The following is an 18415-nucleotide window of genomic DNA, read 5'->3' on the forward strand; positions in this document are numbered from 1 at the left end:
TTTGTTTTCTACACAAACAAAAGGGAAAAGAGAGATTGTGGTTAGCATTTTCTTGGCTTTTATTTCCACATGGCAATACTGGCCAGTCCTCAGACCACGTAAATACTGACAGTCCCCTTTAAACCATTTAATGTCTTCCTGTTAAATCAGCTGCTTCTGAATTAAGATTTTCTGTAAGACCAAATTACCACCAAAAAAATTTAAAAAGACAGACCACCGCACACCCCTTTCCAACAAGCAAGTAATGCTCTAGTATCCAAAGCTAAAATACAGTAGAAATTTAATATATAAGGAAGTATTATGTGTTCTTAGGAATCTTCAGCAAGATTGGCTAACTTGTTGAGTTTAGGATACAAAGGAATACTTCTTTATTGAATGAAATTTGAACTGACTTACAGTTTACCACTTTTAAATTTAAGTTTTTATCATTGACCCCCATGTTCTCCCGTCCTGAGGCTCAAATCCATATTCATCTTGGAAAGCAACTGCTGGGCTATTCCCAAGTGAATCAGAGTATCACCTCTGCTCATTCACAGCAATGCCTGCATCTCTGATCATGATAAATGAAAGAACGCTGTTCCAGGCTGGAATTAACTCTACCAAACTGGCCGAGGTAGAAATGGCATTTAAGTCTCTTTAACTACACATCCACCAACTGCAACCTCACTCGATACAACACGGCACTTTAGTGTCAGGAGAAAGAACTGAATCCAACAGGCCTGCATCCCACCTCAGCGTTTTAACCCAAAGACTATCTACTCCCTCTGACCTTGGTGAGCAGAATGCATTTAATTACTGAGCAGGTGGCTGCACACTAAGAAGGGGGGAAGAAAAAGGCTCGGTTATTTGGTTTGTGAAGTGGCTCAGAAATATGTCTCAACTCCTACAGCCTTTGGAGTCGGGTCAGGAATCCCGGCAGTGAACAGGCACACAGATACCTGACAGCTTTCACATCCTGACAGCTCTGGACAGTTCTCAGTCCTGTTCCACATCAGCACCTTCTGTGAGGAACTGTTTGGAGAGAGGAGAAGAAGAAAAGAAATAATTAAAAAAAAAAAACCCACCAAAAAACCCCAAGCAAAACCAGAGGCTGGTCGTGTAGAGAGAGAGCAAAGATAGTGGCCAGAGGACATGGAGGACTGGATGTAAACTTATCTTTATTACCTCATGCGTATACTGCTCTAATACAACACACAGAAAATCTGAAACATGTGAAACTGGCCAGGCTGAATCAGTACAGCCATGAATACGCAAGCCAGGAAAAGGACCTAAATAATGAAGGAAGGAAGATCCACAGTTCCTGCAGGCAACATGATTGTCTAACACCAATGAAACATCCTGGAGGAGAAAAAGGGGGAGCTACTTTGTGGTATTAATCGCCATCATAGAAAATCACATCTTCCTAGTTTAAAATGTCATTCTACATAGGGTATACATACAAACAGGTTGAGGAGGAAAATTAGTAAAAAATGCATGTTATAGACACAGATATATATCACATGGACCAAATATTTGGATCTACAGCACCCTGCTACGTTACCTTTCTCCCCTCATCCCCTTCTCCTCCTCTGCCAAGCTTCATTACTATCAAACAACTAAAGCAGGCTCACAAGTTGTTCTGTTTCATCTGTAAGCCTTCTGGCACAAGAGGTTTTGTTTTCCACTATTTTTCATCTTCCTACCATAATTTGGGCTAGTGGAGAAAACAAAAAGCAAACTGAAACTCAACAGCTGGTCCTCAGCATGGGGGACCACCCAAGTCAGTACACTCAATAGCACTGTTAGGTGTTCCCTCGCCACCAAAATGACAATAAAACAAGCAAAATCAAATAACGAGAACATTTCAGGGAGAACCTGAAAAGAACATCCAGGGAATAAGGTTAGCTTATTTCATGTAAACACACAACATAATACCACAAATTCTCCCACCCTCTTGCATTAAGACTCTGCTATTATCGTTCTTGTCTATTTAATGCCTTGACACCACTGTATTAAATACTCACTATGTACGGCTCTACTCGAGGCTGACAAAGACTGCTGGGGAAGAACCAACTCTCAGCATATGGGCCTGAAGTTCCAATAGCAGGAATCAGCCCAAGCTTTGGTCTTGCATGACTCCTGTCATGTAAGGGACTAGAACTTACTGCAAGTAAGCACTGAATATAGTACTCAAAGGAAGATGTCTAACTTCTGCATCTCACTACGGGCTGTGGCTTTTGTGGGAATATCCAAGAGGGCAGGGCCACAGCCAGAAGGAAGGGGTCAGAACATAATGAGGTCACACACAGCTGTGTACACTGGGTGGGTGTAGGCACCCCGGGTGGAGAAAAGAAACCGCGCTCCTGGGAGCAGGTGAGGACGGGCCTTAAGTCTCAGATGTGGTGAGAATCTACCCCACAAACTGAATCCAAGAGGTTCTCTGGATACGCGGCCCATCAGAACACCAGGACATACACGGTGTACCCAGCACTCTACAGATTTATTAATATTTCATCCCGATATGTATTTTTAATCAAAAGATCTTAAAGTCCAGTAGAATTTCCAGTTTATATATTCCAGTCCTTAGATGCTTTCATTACTAAATAGTTTATAGGATACAGACCTTACACAAAAAAATCAAGATTTTAATGATTTACATGGATTTCTAGGATGATAAAGATTCACAAAGATAAGCTGTGTATAAGATCTTATAACTAAGTACAAAAATGCAATTCACCATTTTAGAGACACAGTTACGAGTGAAAAAGTTTCCATAAACAGGAGACATAGTGACATTTTAATCATTTATATCAATTAGACGATTCCAGTGTTCCCCTTATATTCAAATCTAGACTGGAATGAGGAAGAAAAATGGAAAAGAAAGCAAAACATTTTGGGTCTCTGTGATATACAGATACTTTTAGAGGGATATTTCTAAGGCTGTCACCAGAGAGAAGCCTTGACTTTCAGCCCACCAGCCTGCCTAAGGGAATCTGCACTGCTGATCACTTTGGAGAGAAAAGTCACAGCATCAGCTTGACATACCAACAGTGAAAACATACTTACCTCTTCCTAATATATTTCAGTATTAGTCACCTGTTGATTCAGAGTGAGTACTTGACAATTGATAACTCCAGTCTCCAGAAGAATTACGTCAAAGAAATTAAAGGAGCATTCCACATGTCTGCTGTATTAATCTTAAAAAGGTAAAAAAGGGCTACTCTGTGGACAGACAGATCCCTTTAAATTCTAGTACGGAAGGAGGAAAGGATTCCAAAGTGAAAAATTAAATGCTGAAGGCAGAATCATTGATAAAGATTAAGAAAGATTTTTGGGTTAGTGGTTTTTCAGTGTGGTTTGTTTTGGTGTCGTCCCCGCCCCACCCTGTTTTTTACTAGTTGTATCTGAAACAGGCTCAGGAGATCAATTTTTAAGTTAGTGTCCCTTGCCACATTGGGAATCAAGCTGCAAATTCCCTGACATGGTCATTTTCTCTGTGTGACTATGAGGCATTTAACAACAAAATTCTACAGCAGATTAAAGTGGCTGGAAATTACTCTGGGGAAAAAAAATTATTTTAAATTTCCTAAAGGTCCTTTAGATGTTTTTGAACCTTTCTTCTCTTAAGACTACCAAATAAATAAATTAACTGAAAATTAACTGACAATTCTGGAACCTTAAGGTTAAGAGCCTGGGAAAAATGAAAATATATGGTTTGACTTTAAAGACCACAATGGCTCACTTGTTTTGTATAATAAGTGAGAGGGTCTCCGCAAAGCTTCCGAAAGCTCTGCTCCCTGTTTGACTCCCTTGGAGTTGAACATTCGATCTTTTTCACGGAAGGCAAAGGCTTTCATGCACTACACTTGAAAATACGTACGTTTTGAAATCCCCAAAGGTAGCTATTTAACACTATGTGAGTTACTGTATTCAAACTATCTGGAATAAATATTTCAATGAATAATATTCACATTGAAAATTAAACTGGCCCACAGCAGTCTATATATGCATGACTAACCAACGTTCTAGTTGTTAATTTTTATCCTAGACTATGACAACTGTTTCCATTCCACATATCAATTTCTACTACATTTACGGAAGATAATAATTAATTCAGTTAAATCATAAAAGTTTATAGAACCATCTGAACTTGGCTTCTGAAGTTTTCTGCAACTTGATACATCAGGGTACTTAGTGGGTTTTTATTATGCTTGACAGTATCGGGCAGTGCATTGTAAAACATAGTTCTTACTTAACAGGGATGTAGTGCATACTGTGATGAAAGTAAGGCATTTTTGTAAAAATACCCCAATCCTACAAGCACTACCAAGTTGCATTAAGGTACTTAGAGGCTGGTAAGAGCAGCTGTGCAGCAGCCCTAGAGCTACCGCTTACAAGACCGATTCAAAACTGAGCCCAGAATAATCGATTCCAAATGTAACTGGTAGGTCAAAGCTGGCAGCAAAGGGAAAACAGACACTTGTGGGGCTGGACACTGGACTATGAACAGGAATAAGACAAAAAGTTCCAAATTTGGGCTTTGGCAAATACATATGTGCTCAGCAGACAGAAATATAAACTATTAAATAGAAATAAAAATGTCTGAAACATTAAACTATCAAATAATAAACAAGTCTTTACTTTCTAATAAGTATTTGTCTCCTAATAGCTTCTTTGAAGCCTGTCTGGACTGTCAGAAGCCAAGACACACCACTAGAGAGGCATCTCATTAATACGCTACTGCTGTGCTACCAATCTGCTTCCTGGGAGCACTGTGGCTGGGGAAGTCCCTCTAGGATTATTAACTACCATGTTACTACTGAAGGAAAAAAAGCAAATTCATTGCTTTTATTACCGAAAAAACATTTAATGTTTTTCTTCCCTTAGTGATTTTTTTTCTTGTGGGACGAATGTTACCTGCAATCCTGAATCTTCACAGCATGTTTTCTCTCAAAGAATAGATTAAGTTAGTAACTACTGTTGAGTATATAAAAGGTATGTTTGTCTGGCATATGAAAGACAAATATTTGAGTTCCTGCTCTATCCCCTTCAATATTTCACATCCCAAGGATGTGTCCTACCAACATGGACCAGGGGTTATTTCTCTCATACTTGGATTCATTCTTAGAAACTGTTTCAAAGGTGTGGGTTTTTTTCCATAAAGAAACAAATTATTTGCAAATTTGATTAACGTTGAGTAAAAAGAGAAGACAACTCATCAGCCTTATTTACTTGATCCCAGACACCCAAAACTACTCCAGTAAGACAGATTTTAAGCCACACATCAGTACCCAATTTATTGACAATTTGCATGGCAGACATTGCTCCTTCTGTTCTCTGTGGGCATTTACTGCCTCATCTTGGAGGCAGACAGGCCCTGGTTTACTACCTGTAGACTTCCAAATCTTCATCTCAGCACATTTTCTAGTCTAGCTTTTCTACCCTACCTCCCTGGAAAGCACACAGGTGAAAGCAAACAGCTAGGCAAAACCAGAGGGAACCAGGAACTCCCACACACCAGCTAGACAACGTTTTCACAAAGTCACTGCCTTTCTGTCTGCCTTACAGGAGGGCAACGAAACCCCTTCGGGAGCCTAGGAATTACAGCTGGAGTAAAAAAAAAAAAATCAATCACAGAATCAACAGTAATATGAGTTTTATAATACTACAAACCTCATTCTTTAACCCCTAATAACACCTGTCTGTTCCACATATACTAATTAGAGAGACAACTCATCACCTCTTCCACTGTTAACAGCTTCTTTCTATTGCAAGAGCTAGCTATCTTTTTCCTGTCAAATTTGTCTCACTCAGCACTCAGCTTGAAATTTGCCGCTGTTTTGTCTGCCAAGGAGACAGCACAACCCAAAGCTCATCTGCTTTTTCCATATATAATCAGCTGGTCTAATAAAAGACACTCAGTACCTTTTCCTATAAATCCTGCATGTTTCAGACCTCTGGGTGAACACAATTACAAACTCACTTTCAATAGATCCTTACAGCAGCATACTTCTCTTTCAGTGTCAAATGGAATTACTTTATTCAGTCTTTTTTGAGGTTTGCTGCAATAATCTGGATGAAAAGTCCACAAAGTTCATTAGCAAATGGTCATATTCAGTACCCAAGTCATATTTTCTACATTTACCTCACTTGTTAAGCAATGCCTCAATGTTTAGATAATATATACAACATACGTAAGAGCCACCACAGCAAAGGCATGCTGGGAAGCTGCTCTGATGTAGGTGGCTTATGATTATCTGATTTCATGCACACTTTATACACCCTTACTAAATACAGATTTTTCTTCTAAAGCTGCTTGCAAAATCCAGAAAGTATGAAATAAGGTTTACTCCACGCAGGAGCCCTGTGGCCTGGGAAAACATTTGTCTCTAAGATTGGTGTCCTATTTTCAAACACAATTTCTTTTTGCTATCTATGTGGTGTAGTGACTGCTTTTTATGCAAAGATTTGTGATAAAAAAAAAATCTAAACCCAGTCACGCTAGGAATGAACAACTGGCAAAAATGGTAAGCAAATGTGTTACTTCAAAGACAGGAGTAGGCTTTTTGAAATCATTTCAATGTGGTATCAGGCTTCTTGTTCGGATGTGAACAGTATACATGTGTTACTCCTCTGGAGTCCAGCTCATGCTTTTTCCAGGCTCTCCAAATCTTATTTTTGACATTTTTTTCTGATATAAGTCAGGGTGTGGGGGACTGATCAGCTGAATACAGCACAGTACTGCTATGAACAGAGGAAATGCTCATCTGTCTGCGCTCGTTCCAGTAGATAAACTCCATCCAACTCAGGAATTCAGAATCACCTTTATCACTCCTTGGGAGCATTTCAGCATTGTCTGAAATGTATCCATCTGCTGATACTTCCTGATATCCTTTAGAAGAATCAGGGCACAGAAGGCTACGTACAGCATCTGACCTGGCAGTGAGTAACATGGAAACGTTTGCTGTAATTGCATGGAAAGAACTCCCAGTTTCCCTCTGGCCCCTGGAAGGACAGATGCCCACACTTACCTCTCACAGAAGCAACAGACCATTAATGGGAACATCTCACACCCACTACAAATTGTCTCCTATGGAGATGATTTAGCCTTGACAACACTTTCTTCTGCTGCTTCAGCATTCCCTTCTTGTTCACTACCTCTTCATTCTGTAACTTTTAGCATAGTCTTAGATAGCACCACATAGGTACAAGTCAGTACGGAAGTACTGCTAAATGTAGCACTAAAGACTCCGAAACAATGCAAGACTGACAATCATCCGGCCAATCTTTCTCCAAGACCGTGGGAAGTTTTCTTCTTGGATAACTAATGACAGGAAGTCCAAAACCTGTAAGAATTTTTACAGAGGCCACACTCTACTACCTGATGATGAAAAGCTGTTGGGAGGAGAGAAGCAGCAAGACAGGAGATACAGCGCTACTGAAAGACTTCCAAAGCCCCTGGTCAACTGTTACTCTAGGAAAGATGAAATTTTCTCACTCTGTCACTGGCTTTTTCAAGGAGCCACTGGTTAGAGGACCCTAGATGAGATCCCCTAAGCAAAAAGTAATTAACAGTTAGGAAGGTACTCTGGGTATCCTGGGTCTGTTGAATCACAGATATTGTTGGACACAGGTTACTGTGCTAAGTATCTTTTTGGTATGAATTGCATGGTGGTCCTTATTATCCGGTGAGTATATTTAATATAACAGCTGTAAGAATTGGACACACAGTACTGCAATATTGAAGCGTGCAAGTTCTGCAGCTCAGAAGGTTCTTTGTCAATGTGGTGGTGCTCTTGCAGGACAAAAAGAGGCAAGGGTGGATAGCTAGCTGTTGCCAAGATCCTAGCACAGCATGATGCAAAAAAACCCAAAAAATTAACTTGCTGAAGAAGAGTCACTTGAGCAAACTGTCTGCACAGTCTTTGAGGAAGGCTTCAATTTAGGCCTGGAAAAACATTTAGCCATTTACTGGGGGAGACTGGGGTGGTTCTGCAGCATGAATGCTAGGTTCACATCATCTCTTCACATCTGTTGAGCAACCCGTGCAGTAATTTGGTTCTGCATACCTCTCTAGAGGACTTGCTGTGTTCCATGTCTACTAAAGTCCCCCAAATGCTAAGCTTAATTACCAAGTGGTTATCATTACCACCAGATAAAGTGGTATGTGATCAACTTAGTGTGTCATGCACAGGGTGTGATATCTACCAATATTCAGTGGAATAATTCATGTCAACACTGGAACAAGTACTGGATGAGTTACATCTAGTCTCTTCTTCCTGTCTGTCTCCTTTACGTTGAGAAAGTATGTGCTCTCCTCTCTGCCAACAATGCCATGTTTTTACCTGCCTATTAGTATCAGATATGGTTTTATATTACATTTGTGATTAAATTGGCATTTACACACAAGGAAAAAAAGCAACCAAAGCCTCACAAATTACATCCTTTCAAGAAATTTTGCTGATAAGAAAGTATTAAAAAATTTTCCTGTCTAGAGGCAGAAAAGAAACAAAAGGTGTTCTAGTCTGAAAACCAAGCCAAAACACCTCAGCAGATACAAATAACTAGAAAAACAGAAGGGAAAAAAAACCAGTAAGAGAAAACCCAACCCAGAGCATGAGGTACTTAGTATGACAGCTGGATTAGCAAGATCTTCAAAACATATGAATGCAGGTATGAAAGAAACCAGATGATGTTAGCATCGTAACATGTATTTTATGAGCTAGAACATTATCTGTAGAGTTCTCCAAAGAATATCTGTAATCTACACATTTTCCCCAACTAAATCCTGTTACTTAAGATTCTCTTCTCTTCTAATACGTGACATGGATGTAAGCCATCTAAACGTGTATGCAGTCAAAGCTCCTTTCAGTATACTTTACAGCAGTTCAGACTCTAATGGAAAGCCTGGGTTATGCATCTAATTTTTAGCTGGATACATGATTGCCTTCTTGAGTGGCAATCACTAATTATTATCAAAGGGCAACATAAATGGCATTCAGATTTCAATGACTGAACTCATTACAACATTTAGAGCACTTACCGCTTATTGTGAGTTTTGCTGATTGCTGCTTATCCACAGATTACAAATATTGCAGAGTATCTTAGACAACCAGAGCCATTTTCTTCCAATTCTCCTTATCTCAGCTGACACCTCGCTTTATAGGTAATCTGACTGTAGTCAGTAGACCTACAGGGAAAAGCCAGGAGAAAACTGGAAGTCGGTTTAAGTTAGGTGCGACATCAACTGCCCTACCACATGTAGAAGTTGAGGTCAATTCACAGGAATGGAGTTGCTGAAACACTGCAGACTTCTTGAAGGACTGAAAGTCCAAATTGTCCCATTTTGTCACAAATGGAATACAGCAAGCCATTTCAAATCTTCTCACCACAAGACAAGTACCAAGGAGAATTCCACTGAAGTCCATTTTCTTGTAAGAACAGAAGTAGAAGAGGGAATGGCTGGAGCTAAGGCCTTGCTGCAGGGCTGTAGTTCTCTTCCAGGGGAATTCTGAAAATGCTGATACTTTCCATTTCAGAGAAGCAATTAAATCTTCTAAATGTCATGTGAAAGAGCCAGAATTATGAAGAAATTAGTTTCTTCAGACTAAAACCTAACCTGTTAATATCTTTCCATTTAGAGATTAAAAAAAGTGACTGTAAAGGTGAGTTGGGTGTGGGCTGGCATTGTGGAAAGCCACAATCAAATCCCTCCCTGCTGATTAAGCAATCACTCCAAGTGAAGTCAAATGCTGATATGGGTATTCGCCAATTACAAAATCAACCAAGTGATGTCCCAGCTTAACCAATGGTAAAAGTGCCCTGAATATTCTCTATTGTTTGCTTGAGTCCTGCTCACACCAGCTTTAATTTGATTTCCCTGCGCTGCCAGCGAGAAAACACTTCTTAGTGTTAGCTAACACCTCTCAGCAATAAAGCTTCTCAGATAATGAAAATAACAGTGTTCAATCCTTCAATGCAAATGATCAGTGGCTTTCCAAAGCAGAAAGGCACTTAAAATCATGTTTACAGCTTATGGACTACAATATTTTGAAAACACACAGTAATAAAGGAATCAAACATTTGAAATTATAGCTTTGCCTTTAATCTAAATATTTCTTCTTTCTTCCTTATGTTACCTATCTTCCTTAGCTTACCTTCTTACCTTTCTTTGTATTTCATGTAACAGCTGGACTAAAACCAACCTCAAGAATCCATCAGTCCGTACCCAGCTCTAAAGCAGGATCCTCTATACTCATCTCTCAGACAATCATAATTTTAAAGAACTTCAAAGACCAAGATTTCAAAATGCCCACAGCAGAGCTATTACGGTACTTCTCTATCCTTCTATACCTATCCCCAGTCCTCCCTGCTTAAAAGTCACAACCACAAAAATGGCAGAAAACTTGTTCACTTCATTAAGTGCACGTTAACAGTAAAACAAGGTCCTTTTTTTTAGTGACATTTTTAATCTACAAGTGTCAGAACAGTTTGCAAAGCAGATGCCAGCCCTTATCCACATTTCACAGGCATGTAAAATGAAACATGGAAAAGCTGAGGCCAGAGCCAGAACACCAGCCCAGGGCCTTCTGTGCTTTGGTCACGTTTGAGTCCCCATCACATCTCCATCATGCCAGAAGTTATCCAAATCTACCAACCTGAATTCAAGTTTAGATCATGCACCAAAATTATTTAACTTTCTTAGTAGATTTTTCCCTTCCCCCTTAGTAGGTAGGGGAATGTATTAGTGTTGTCTAAGAAAAGCAAACAAGTAAGTGTGGTGGTTTAACCTCGGCTGGATGCCAGATGTCCCCCAAGCCGCTCTATCACTGCCCTCCTCAGCAAGGCAGGGAGGGGAGAAAAATTAAGATAGAAAAAAAACCAACCCCAAACTCGTGGGTCAAGATAAGGACAGTTTAATGTAGCTAAAGCAAAAGGCCTCATGTGGAAGCAAAGCAAAAAAGCAAGAGATTATTCTGTACTTCCCATCAGCAGACGATGTCCAGCCACTTCCTGGGAAGCAGGGCTTCAGTATGTGTACTTGTTACTCTGGAAGACAAACGTTGTTAAAAAAACCCAAAAACAAATGCCCCCGCCCTGTTCCTCCCTCTATCTCTCAGTTTCTTATTGCTGAGCAGATGTCACGTGGTATGGAACATCCCTTTGGTCAGTTTGGGTCAGCAGTCCTGGCTCTGTCCCCTTCCCAAGACCTTGCCCACCCCCGGCCTGTTGCTGGGGGGGTGTGTGGGGGGAAGAAATGTTGGCGAGATAGCCTTGATGTGCACTGGCACTGCTCAGTAGCAGCCAAAACACTGGTGTGTTACCAACACCTTGCTAGCTACCACTACACAGCACAGCACTGTGAGGGCTGCTGTGGGGAGAATTAACTCCATCTCAGCCAGACCCAATGCAACAAGCTCTGCCTCAAACATTACACAGTATCTTGGACTGAAGATAAAGCAAACTACACAATGGAAAAAAGTTGGGAGTGTTGAATTTCCTTACAAACACCACAGTGTCTCTCTGCTAAGCTGTGACCCAATGTTCAAGACCATGGGGAAGGTCAAAAAGTTATAGCTTCTTTTTTTGCCTTACTTGCTATGCACGTGTGCTTCAGATCATGTTACATGGAGTAGCCGTACAGATAGGTAATCTCCCACAGTTTTTTTCTTTTTTTTTTTTTTTTACCTTCAGTAGCCGCTATACACCTACTGTCCTAGAAGGTAAAGCTGTTTCTCATCAACTGCTTTGATATTCTCCTGCTCCACCTTCTAACTATTGCCTTTGTCCACTAGAGTCACAGTTCTTTTCTACAGCCTTTAATACCCATGCAGATCACAAGGCTTACTACCAAGTTACGCCATAAACTGCTTTTTTGATAGACAGTCAGTGCTCCCTCTCTCAGCCAATTTCTCTGGTCCTGTAGTCCTCGCAAAGAACTGCTCTCCAGTTCACTGTACTGCGTGACGATCTGTGTGGTTTATTCATAGATGCACTTCACCACACTCGACTGTATCAAACTGCAGTCCTTACAGTATGGGGCAGGGGGAGAAATACAGCTGTTCATTCAGGTCCATGGGCATCGCACATTTTCTGCATGTGAAGCTTTTGCCTTTTCACAAGTGCTCCTCAGCAGCTCTGAGGAACTGCTGCAACAGCAATTCTCAGTATGGGCCCATGTTTTCTCCACAGATAAGAGTAAAACGCTACTGCCAGAAGAACAATTCACAAAATCTCTGATAAGATCTCTTGCAGAGATTTCCCCATCCCAAGACACTAGGTATGGGGAAGAAAAGTGAAATTTTGCCTGTGAATGGGAAACCTGTTGGTGTATTTTACCCATCCAGCCGCTCCTCAAAGATATCGGGACATATTCAAAGTTCAGCAATTAATTACCCTGGATGGTTTGCACTATCCTTTCTGTCTTCTGAAATCTCATTGTACTTGTTTGTCAGAGGAAACAGGGTGGTCTGTTTGAAGTTCTTCTTGAAGGTACTGGTAGTCACAGAGAAAACCTGATTAAAAACTGCTCCTACCATTTTGCTTGCTCCTCTATCACGTGATGCAATGATTTACATTAATAAGAGTTGAGTGCAGAGAAGACCTGCTGAGCCTTTAATAAACTTCCTTTTTCCAATCACTTAAAATGTTCTTTAAAGTTGCAACTGAAGTAAGACAAAGCCTGCATAACAGTATACTTGACATTTATGAGCTTGGCAATAAATCTGATTTTCATTTTTACAATGTCTGGTTTTGATTAATTGTAAAAAGTTTACTATAAATACCTGTAGTGAAACGGTGCAATGGTTAATAAACTACATTCTGCATCGTAATACCTTAAATTATAATGGAGTAAACGCCTTAAACCATGTACATTAAATTCAAAGTACTACAAAAAGCCAAATGCTCACAAGTTGAACTTTCATTACTATTCTCATTAGGGAATAATTGTGAGGCACCCTGAATTTCTTCTAGCCTTGGCGTCTATTAACATAGTGCATAATTCTGTATAGGTTTTAAGTTAAAAGCTCCACTGTTCAAATGCAAGCAATGGTTGTAATGCATCTTAAACCCCCTTATTTTTCATAGTACAGCACCATTAAGCTAGAATAGCAAGCAATTGTAATCTAGACTTTCAAGTCTAAGGAAAAAAAACCCCACTATTATTATTAGTTTTTAGCGCGACACAAGTGGAACCCAAGAAATGTAATTACGCCACAATTCTGCAGCAGCACAGACCTGAGAGCGAGCTGTGTGGGGTGCATTTTTATCACTTCAGGAAACTGTCTAACCTGCTACTCATGGGTCCTTTTCTGGGAGGGTGCCAAAGCTGAAGGGTAATAGAACTATAATGAACAGCTCCAAATTAAATTATGCTGTTGTAATGTGGTATTATTTGGTGTAAATTATTTCACTGCAATTAAGAAAACAGATACATAGCCCACAGCAGGTGGCTGGTGATGTACTAGCACCAGATAAGTTGGCCTGCCGACAGCAAAAACGGCAAGAGAAAAGACTCTGCATACAGAAGCAGGTCTGCTATCCAGTACAATAAACATAAAGCTGCATTATTAAAGGAGTAACTGATATTGCAGAGAATTAAAATAGCTACTGTATAAACGTTTCTGAAGTGTTTGTCTGACTCAGTGCAGGGGCCAGAACCAGACCTGTGTAGTGTTCAAATCTCATTAGTACCTCACCAAATAGGTGTGAAATGATGAGTGTGCCATGATTTGTTATCTGCCCAAGAGTTCATCGTTCTCCTAATTACTGCGTGCAACTAAAATCAGCATTTTCAGAAGCTCATTTTTCTTGTGATTCTGCCACTTGTAGACAGTCCTACCACACTCAGCAGTTGAAATAAATCAGACTTTATAATAGTTTTGAAGAAGAGCAACCAAAAGTCACATTTCTGACACTTTCCATTCTCTCTAGTGGTTTTTTGTTTGAATTGTAACTAATTTTTACCACACAAAAAAGTCACTTTTGTTGATATGTCTTTGCCCTAATTGCTTGTGAACTTATAACATCTTAAAATCAGTCATTACCATCAACATGAGACAGATAAAAGTGCTGAACAAGAGAAGAATCAGGTATGTGCTCATTACAGTTGAAAATAAATAAAGCGGGCATCTTCCAAAAGTTCGCTAGGCCTGATTATTTCATCCGTGCATGAACACACAATGCTGGTGCACTTTGCAGCTCTTTCAAGATGCAGCTGAAAGCTCTATGCAGAACAGGAAGCTCCGTTCATACAAACACATGCTCTGTTCCCTACCTCTAAGGGCCGTGCAGATAGGTAATGGCACAGCACAAGGCAGTACAGAAGAGCTCATGGAGAGCAAGACCTCCAGGTGACATAAAAATCTATACAGCCACAGGGGACAACTTGTTTGCATGCATCAAAAGCCATGCAAACAGGTAAGGATGAACACCTATGTCAAAGGAGTCCATTCAATGCAAATTCTTCAAGAATATGAAAAAGAATATTTATAAATTCATACAGATGGACTCAAAGTATTTATGGTGACTCAAGACAATGCTGAAAAGGTGCCCAAGCCCTGACAAGTTTTCAAGCTCTATATCTTCCTCAGAGATGCTGAATTATATGAGTAGCTTATTTTTTAAGATTGTCGCTCTTCACTGAGATATGTTGCTCTCTTGCCCACATAACACAAAATTATACTTCTCATCTTCTTTTCCTTCTCTTCATCACATTTCTACAGGCACAACACTTACCATCAACTATCCATAAGCTCTCATTTTAGTCTGTCTAATAATTCACCCCCTATTTCAGACCAGAAGTAAACAGCCTTCAGGTAGATGTTTTTCCAGAACCGTGCGTAAGAGATTCTCGCAGTATCCCTCTGCAGAGCCTGCTATCAGCTGCCATTTGAGACAGGTTAGGGGAACTCCGGCCTTGTCCAGTCCGCAGTTCCTATGTATTGGGACGAACCCACTGGAGAGCAATAACATAATCAACTGATAAACAACAGGGATTCACATTAGTTGAAATTCTGAAGACAAAGCAGCTTATGTTTATTGCTCAAAACTGACAGAGTACCACTATTCTCTGTCCTTGAAGAATGTTTATTCAAAAAGTAGTTTAAAAAGAAACTAACAATAGAGATCTTGATACTGTTTTATCCCACTGCTACAATCAGGCATCACCTTCACCATTAATACCAGAAAACATCAAACAAAACCAAGACTATCTAATACCACAAGATAAGTTAAAATAGCCTAAGACTGGATCTTAATTAGAAAAATTCATTAGAGAAAGCCAAAGAACAGAATCACAAAAAAGTTGCAAGCTTCATACTCTATGGTTTCCCAACTCTTACGTAAAATAAACCATAAATATACTTTTATCTACCAAGTGTTAAATATTATCAAGTGATAAAAATGTTTAACAGAGTGAGTTGCAGCACAGACCTCCACTTGCCACTGGCACCCATCACATTAAAGCATTAGGTTAGAACAGGAGAGCAAAGCCCAAAGCAGACAGAAGTACTGGCAGCGTAATTCACGGGCAGTGCCCTAGGACTGTGGCTTCGCCTGCTCTGCCCTCACGCATCAAGCCAGCTCACCCACATCCTTTTTTCCTTCAAGATCCAATCAAGCTTCATTCACCTTGGCCAGTATTCAGCAAAAGTCTATAATAATGAGCTGTCAAGTCTTTTGCTGCTCCTCCAGAGCAATCTTACTCACATATGGCAGTTCATGACAGATCATGCCTAACCCTCTACTTTCTCCAACAAAGGAGAGAATAATCTTTTCAAAGGTAATGAAAAGGCATCATGCATATGTTACATACATTCATATACATACTTTATTTCTATATGGAGGTATCATTGAAACACGTAATTTTTTCATCTTCTCAGTAATACAGAATAATGTAACAGATAGTTCTGCAATGAGAATCCCACCAATACGACTAGAGAGAATTAAAAAAAGCGAGTATCATGCTTACTAAAAGGTCCGTATTCCACCCGATAGACTTGGATATTCTTCCAGCAGCAGTGCTGGCCACCATTGGTCCATGTTAAAACTAACCTTAAAAAAAGAGGGATTACTTCTGGTTCTCCCCAGGTCCTGTGTCCGGTGCCTCAGGTTGCCCTGCAAACAGCTGTTCTGCTACACTTTCAGGAGTGGCTCTAGGGACAGGAGCACGCAACCAGAAGAGCTTCCCCAGTTGTCACTGGTGTCTGTGGGAACTGAAACACATGTGGGATAATGGCTTAGCTTATAAGAACCATTACATGGATAAACTCTGTAACAGAAAGCAATAATAACTTTGCATAAGCAGCAATAATCTCCTTTAATAATAACGATATAAATATTTCTTTTATTCAGTCTGTATTCCATCTCCAAATCGAGTTTTAGGCAATAATATCAAAATTACACATTAAAAAAAATAAATACAACCATGACTGGTCCATGAAAGAGAAAGCAATGACTAGATAAGTCTGTGCATCCTTCACATATCCTCTGTGGCTGCTGGCTGGTTAACCAGCACAAGGAATTTCATTTCCTCATGGAGTCAGAACCCTGCTGGGTGAAGAAATTAAGATACAGAGGAAAGGGGGAGACAAATTTCGCTGCATTTTAAAACCACCTTTTCCAGACACAGAGAAATGAACAGCCCGGATATGGGAGAAAAGCTTTATTAGTGATAAGAGTTTTAAGGGTTTCCACCACTTCTGTTAGGGCATTACTGAAAAATGAAGTATTTCTCAGTTCTGATTTACTTTCCCCTGATTTTTCACTCTGTCTTTTCACTTATTTATGTGCCTAAGAAAGATGAGCACAGCACGCAATGAGATAACCAGCCTAGTACCCCATGCATATATTATGGAGGTTGCTGATTTACTAGTGCCATTAGCCTCTTGCAATTAGCCCAATGAGATGGATCTCACGTATTTCCAGCTTAGCTTGATCTGAGCACCTTCCGCTCATTGTTCCTATTGCTAAGCTGTAGGATTAGAGGACCTATGTGCTTCCTTGTGACAGGGGGCTCTCCACGTAACATTGCAGACCCTGGAACCAGTGGTCTGACCAGTCAAGCTCCCTTAGTCCTGTATCGAGTCTCATTCCAACCCAACAAGTCACCCTCAGCAACCCAAAAATCGCAAAGTAATGCTACAAGCTCTGTGAAGGAGTTTCCAAACAGAACTGTCTGTAAACTGTGCATGTTTTTGGTGCTTTTCGTAAAGTAACAATACCTTCCTTGTTCTGCCCTCTGTGATACCCTCAGCGCACTTGCTATGTTACAAAATGACAGTCAACTTCCCAGTAAATCAGGCCAGTACTAGAAAAAGAGCAAGTGGTTTTTAGAGACAACTTAGGCTGTCTTTTTTACGGTAATTCATCAACATTAACTTTACCCTTAATTGACATCAATTTCAGGCAACATAAGTCTGTGGTTACATCTCTGACATTTGCTGGTACACTGAGACTTCTGTGACACCCCTAAATTCACCAGCAAATAACAGTAGTATTAAAGTGGTAAAACATGAACATCAGCTATCTCTTGACGATGCAGGTGTCTCTCATCCAGCTCCTGTGCTTGTATATCCTCAGGTTTGTAATCCCTGATGCTTATCCAGGTTCGGACTCTGTGTTTTTAAGATTCTGCAATGATTATGATTACTAAAGCAAGAGAATAAGCAAACACACTCCTTTCCTTTACTACAAGCAAACTGACTTTTGCTGCTGCCTTTGCAATGTTCCTGGCATACGCTTCATAAATAGCCACTGTCAACAGCAAAAGCAGCTTGCTGGATAGAAAGCTGGCTTGGTCCCAAAAGCACTGTCACATCCCAAATTCCTTTCCTCAGGAAGTGTTATTTATTAAGAAGGCTTACACTTGAGGAGAAAGAAGCATTTCACAGCACTGCTTTCTCAAGCTCAAGAAAACCAGTTTGTCCAAGTTTCCAGACTGTTTGCATCTCTCCATCTGCTGCAGCTAGTGCTGGCGTCACCGAATACTGACAGCAGGGATCTGCCAATTGCTGTGACTTGCTATTTTTTGTTTTTGTAAAAAACAAATTGTGAGAACACATTGTTTTTTAAAATGATGTCACAACATTAAAAAAATGTTTGCTTGCAGAGTGGTCTTTCCCTTTGCAAAAATATCTCTCTCCTTACAGAAAATGACAAAGACAATAAAAATAATACCATTTGTTGGCTGCTCAAAGCACCTGGGTGTATTGCCTTAGGCCTTGCAGAGTTGTGAAACCTGAAACCCCTCACTCGAGCCAGCTGTGACTCCTTCTGCCTGGATCTGCCACCTCTGTCTCCTTGGTGCACAGCCACCCAGGACTCCTGGAACACACCAGCACAAGGGCAGATGATGTCACACCTGACAGGGAAAGCCCTCAGAGTTAGGGTAAGTCAAACACGTACTACGTTATCTGCTTGAGAGGCTTCATTC

At 40.3% G+C, this 18415-nt stretch overlaps 1 protein-coding gene across 2 annotated transcripts in view; it reads right to left on the reverse strand.

Annotated features, from left to right (window-relative positions):
• PCDH15 (protocadherin related 15) overlaps window positions 1-16196 on the reverse strand; it is an 872980-nt gene extending 856784 nt beyond the window's left edge. For both annotated transcript variants that reach the window (XM_075759010.1, XM_075759011.1), the window contains exons 1-2: window positions 16036-16196; window positions 882-1011 (exon numbers count right to left, since the gene is read on the reverse strand). The gene's annotated coding sequence lies outside the window, so the exon portion shown is untranslated. The remainder of the gene's footprint in view (window positions 1-881; window positions 1012-16035) is intronic.
• Between the last annotated feature and the right edge of the window lie 2219 nt (window positions 16197-18415).

Source organism: Balearica regulorum, chromosome 7 (assembly GCF_011004875.1).
Source record: "Balearica regulorum gibbericeps isolate bBalReg1 chromosome 7, bBalReg1.pri, whole genome shotgun sequence".
NCBI classification, from domain to species: Eukaryota; Metazoa; Chordata; class Aves; order Gruiformes; family Gruidae; genus Balearica; species Balearica regulorum.